The sequence below is a fragment of the Acinonyx jubatus genome, chromosome B4 (assembly GCF_027475565.1).
Source record: "Acinonyx jubatus isolate Ajub_Pintada_27869175 chromosome B4, VMU_Ajub_asm_v1.0, whole genome shotgun sequence".
NCBI lineage: Eukaryota > Metazoa > Chordata > Mammalia > Carnivora > Felidae > Acinonyx > Acinonyx jubatus.
The window spans coordinates 26,590,161-26,596,054 of NC_069387.1; positions in this window are offsets into that span (position 1 = coordinate 26,590,161).

A 5,894-nucleotide genomic window follows, 5' to 3' on the forward strand; every position below is an offset into this window, starting at 1 on the left:
GGATTGAGCCCCATGTCAGGCTGTATGCTGACAGCATGGAGGCTGCTTGGGATTCTCTCTCTCTCTCTCTCCTTCTACCCCTCCCCCACTTGTGCTCTCTCTCTCTCTCTCTCTCTCTCTCTCAAAGAAAAGGCTAATCAATGAGCAAGTTATAGCTACCAAATTTTCCTATCAGGCACTTCTGGTTTTTTTTTTTTCCATATTGCCAATTCCTGTTATACAGAAGACAGGGATCGATGCAGAGATTTATATAAATGGTATTTATAATTTCAGACAATTATGATAAATATTATATATTTAATTCTTGGGAGGAAATCGGGATAAATATTAAGAAATCTAGAGAAGGTTCTTCTTTCCTAATTAAGGGATATCTTTAAGAAATTAAAAAGAAGAAGTCATAGAGATACATATGGAAGAACTACAAGAGTGTCCACAAAGCAAAGGAAATTTCAACATTCTGGTATTACCCCACGTGAAGAGAAGGAATTGTGCAGAGTTAAAATATCTAAGAAGTAGAAGTCACTGAAAGAGGAACTAAAAAGAAGAGAAGGGACAAAATGGGAGGACAAGAAATGTTGGAAACCACACTGAAGGGACTAAAGTCCAAGCTCATCCAGTTTTATAAAAAAACAAATCCATGTGTTCAAACAGGATATTAGCATCTGCTCTGTTGGGTCTTTGAACGTTTTGAGTGGATGGGGGGTTGGTTCTGATTCTGCTGCTGATTTCTTCCACACGGGCACCAACTGTGATCTGCTCAACAGCAAGATGCCCCATTAGTCGTATCGTGTATCTAGTGTTATGCAACAAAATACTCCAGAACTTAGTTGGTTACTGTCCAAGATTCTCTGGTTGTCAGTTTGGGCTGGGCTCAACGAGGCAGGTCTTCTGTTGGTCCCACATGGGGTCACGCGTGAGAGAGAATCCCAGGCAGGTTCCATGCTGTCAGTGCAGAGCCTGACTCAGGGCTCCAACTCAGGAACCGTAAGATCATGACCTGAGCCGAAATCAAGAGCTGGTCACTTAACTGACTGAGCCACCCAGGTGCCCCAAGTGGGTGTATTATTAAAAGTACCGATTAACTTACATAGATCATAAGGTCTTCCCAGGTAGGTGGATGCGATATTCACCATCGTACAGGGAATGCACAGCTTAGCGTCTAGATAAAGTACAAAATTGTTGAGTGAATGAATGTAGCTGTAGTTTCCAATGCAGGTCTTCAGGAAAATCATAACAGCTCCTGCTTTGGCTATGTTCCCAGTCAATGCTCTTCCAGACTATCCTGAGTCACCCTGTGGAGTGATCACGGAAGGGGTGAAACTACCATTTCTGCATGATGGCAAAATTATACCCGACACCTTTTCTTCGTGCTTTTTCATATCCAACAGACCCTAAAGATCTAGAAGAGAAGGGGAACTCTGTAATAGCCACACCATGGTTCAGTGGTGAGCCTGAGACCAGAGAAACACTTGAATTGTACTCATTCCCCCATCAAAAAAGAAGCAAAAATGGGGCACCTAGGTGGATCTCTCAGTTAGGCGTCCAACTCTTGGTTTCAACTCAGGTCATGATCTCACGGTTTCGTGGGTTCAAGTCCCGCATTGTGCTCTGCGCTGACAGTGGGAGCCCGCCTGGAATTCTCTCTCTCTACCTCTCTCCCTGCCCCTCCCCTGCTCACGCGGTCTCTGTCTCTCTCAAAATGAATAAATACTTTTAAAAAAAATTTTTTAAAGAAGCAAAAATATGTACCTTCACTGATCTTGGATGAGACCTTGCAACAGAAGAGACATCGGGTAAAAACTAGGAACATATGAATGAAGCACAACCTTTAGTGAATAATAATGTGTCAATGTTCATTCATTAATTATAACAAACGTACCATATTAATGTAAGATGCTCACAACAGGGAAGACTTTGTGCAGGGTGTATGGGAACTCTCGGTACTACCCTCTCAATTTTTCTGTAAATCTAAGACTGTTCTAAAGAATAAAGTGTAGAGGTATCTGGCTGGTTAAGCGTCAGACTCTTGGCTTTGGCTCAGGTCATGATCTCGCAATTGTGAAATCAAGTCCCACATCTGGCTGACATTAGGGAGCCTGCTTGGGATTCTCTCTCTCCCTCTCTCTCTGCCCCTCCCCCACTCCCATTCTATTTCTCTCTCTCAAAATAAATAAATAAACACTAAAAATTGTTATGTTTATTTATTTTTGAAAGAGAGAGAGAGAGAGACAGAACACGAGGGAGGAGGGGCAGAGAGAGAGGGAGACACAGGATCCAAAGCAGCTCCAGACTCTGAGCTGTCAGCACAGAGCCTGACACGGAGCTGGAACTCACAAGCCACGAGGTCATGACCTGAACTGAAATCGGACACTTAACTCCCTGAGCCACCCAGACACCCCTCAAAATAAATAAATAAATAAACTTAAAAAAATAAGGAATAAAGTCTATCTTTAAAAATGTATTGAGGCGCCTGGGTGGCTCAGTCGACTGAACGTCTGACTTCGGCTCAGGTCATGATCTCATGGTTCGTGAGTTCGAGCCCCGCATCGGGCTCTGTGCCGGACAGCTCAGAGCCTGGAGCCTGCTTCAGATCCTGTGTCTCCTTCTCTCTCTGCCCCTCTCCCCCCTCAAAAATAAATAATCGTTAAAACTATTTTTTAATAGAAATTCTAAAAATGTATTACAAACACGCAGAATGGCGCATAATTAATATGCAGTCTAATGTGTGGACTAAGGTCACATCTCTTTTAGTATTCAAATTCAGTGACTCCTAGTGTCCGTGGGGTTAGCACAAAATGATCTTTTCCTTCCTTCTCTTCTCCTCCTAGAAAGAAACACCGGCAAAATCTGAGCAGCTCAGAGGGCCACGTCGGCTGAAGACTCTTGCCGCAGCCACACGGGATCTTTGCTGGCGGGGCTGGTGCCACGGCCCAGTGCCCTAAGCAATGTTGTCCTGGGCACCACCACCAGAAGCCCGCTGTGTGTGGATGTTACGATTCCTGGGCTGCCTTCCTTGTGTGTGAAGAGGTTGTGGTGCAGCCGAGTAATGTTGGTAACGACGGTAAATGATCATTGCTAACATGTCTTCAGTGCCAGGCACTGTTTTAAGCACTTTGTGTATATTAACTCACTTAATCCTCACAACCCTCCCGAGTAAAGTCCCGTTTTACTGCATGCCTGTTATGACGTTTGGCAGTTTCTTATAACATTAAACCTACACTGTTGGACCCGGCATTCCTGCTCCGACTTGTTTCCCCAAGGGAAATGAACATTTACGTTGACATCGAAACACGTGCGTGAATGCTTAAAACAGAATTATCCATCCTAGTGAGAAACCGGAGACAACCAAATTTCCTTCCAATTGGACAAAGGGAAGGACATCACACAACGGAATACGCTCGGCAATACAGAGAAACCAACGAGATTTCACGTACCGTTTGCCGGCGATGTTGTTTCACGTGCTCCTCCGTGCCCCGTGTTTCCCAGAAACAGGTACTTCAATTAGTTGTTGAGACTTTGAAGAGATTCAAGTTCACTTTTTTTAACAAGACTACTTCAGAAGTTCTTCTGTTAGGAACATAACGTCCAGTGGTCTCTCTTTTGTGAGGTTAACGCCATCGACGATCGTTGCTTAGATATATTAATTCACTAAGGATTTGCAAAATGAGGAGATTCTAATTCTGTCATTCCTTCTGGCAGCCTTCTGCAAAGAGAAACTTCCCTTCATCCATGTCTGATTAACCACAGGCGTCTAACCTCCTCCCAAGGTAATTGACAAAAAAATGTTTCGTGGCTATGAACTTGTAAATGGGAATATAGTTGCTGTGTTTCAGTGCCCTGCTATTGGTATTCTCACTGATGCTCAAATTGTGTGGTATTTGACCACAGGGAACCTCCTCGAGCTGTTTCCAAGGTCACTGTGACATGGCCATTGTGTGTGTGTGCGTGTGTGTGTGTGTGTGTGTGTTTCATTGAGAAATAATTGATGTATAACCTCATGTTGGTTTCAGGTGTACAATATAATGATTTGATATTTGGAGATTTTGTAAAATGATCACCACGATCAGTCTAGTTCCAGCGGTTTTCACGGCTTCCTTCCCTCAGTCAGAACAAGATGTCCCAGATTCATCGTGTGGATTTCCTGTTCCAGACTTGGGTTCCCTCATTTCTCCAAGGAGCTGTTATTCCTTTTAGTGGGAAAGAATATTCAGAGACCACAATCTGGATGCTAAAAGTCATGTTTTATTTCTTAATATGACAGGGGTCTCAATAAACTGATGTGGCCTGGGCCTCTCAGTGCATTTAAAAGACCCTCTGCTGAGTGCTATACGCATGCACATACACACACACACACACACACACACACACACACACACACACAGAATAGAGATCTAGGGCCTGCAGTTTGGGGAAAAATTCTTTCCCTCATCCACTCAAGGCCTGTACTATTTTGTCTTACCTTGTCATAAGAATATTATGTAATCACACACAAAAAATGCTTTCAAGAAAATGGAAGAGCAAACTGTATATGGTGTAATCCCATTAACATAATATATAAATATGTGTGTGTGATTAAGTGAATATACAGAATACAAGACTAAAAATATGTTACCATTTGAAACTCTGAACTTTAGTCCTATGAAGCCACATGTTGTCCGCCTTCTCCCCACCATTCCACCTTCATTTTCCTCATTTTCTTCTCTCTTGCCTGAGAACCTTGAGCCACGCTGACTTTCTTCCGGTTCCCAGAATGCACTATGTCTCCATGCTTTGGTCTCCCTTCCTGGATGCTGCTTCTCCTTCCGGCCTAATCCTTCCAGTTCCTGCTCCTGTGCCGTGTCCCTCCCAGTGATGCCCTGAGAAGGTAGATGGTTCTTTTCTGCCAAAGCACCTTGTTTCTTCGTAGAGCTCAACATTTTGTAATTATGTATTTGTTCATCTATTTATCACCTGATTCCCCCATTAATCCCTTAGCTTCTTGAGGGCAGAGGCCATGCTTCCCTCACTATTCTATACTCTGCAAGTATTTTTTGATACATGAAATAGTGAATATATATATAGTATATACATAGTGTATTGTAACTAGAAAGAGCTATCAAACTAGTAGTAGTAATTCTGTCTGAACAGGGATAACATTTGTCTTCTGTTTGCTTTCCGGTACTTTTCAAAATAAATTTTAGCGCAAATATACATTGCTTTCGTAGTAAGAGGAACAACGCATATTTTTTTGACTTTTGCTTTTTGAGAGAGAGAGCGAGCGCGCACGTGCGTGCACTCAAGTTGGGGAGGGTCAGAGGGAGAGGGAGAGAGAGGATCTCAAGCGGATGCCACGTCCAGCGCCGAGCCCAACTGTAACACCATGAGATCGTGACCTTGGTACCAGTGGCCATGAGATCATGACCTGAGCTGAAATCGAGAGTAGGACGCTTAACCAACTAACTCATTCAGGAGCCCTAATAATGCATATATGTTTAAACCCTGAAGGCAGAAATGATACTTCAATACTTTCTGAAAGTAAGGCCTTGCACCAGACTGGGTATCCCAGCCTCCACCCTGGGCCCCTAGCGTGATGTGAACTGCTACATCACCAGGCCGGGTCTCCAGGCTGGCACATGTGACAAAGTGCCTCATTGTTTATGATGGACGCTTGGTCCCATTTGCGGTCCAGGGGGAATATCAGGCAGGGCTGCTCAAGGCACGACATTCAGCCGCCATCATCCCTGCTGTCCCTCCCAAGCCCCCGATCATTAAAAGCCTGTGGACTTGTCCACCAGGCTCCTGGTCTTTTTCAGAGGACCAAGCTCTCCTGCCTGTCCCAGAAGCCTAACCACCTGGAGGCCTACTGTTTCTGGAGCCACACGTCTGAATAAAGGAGGAGTATTCTGTAGGTGGTC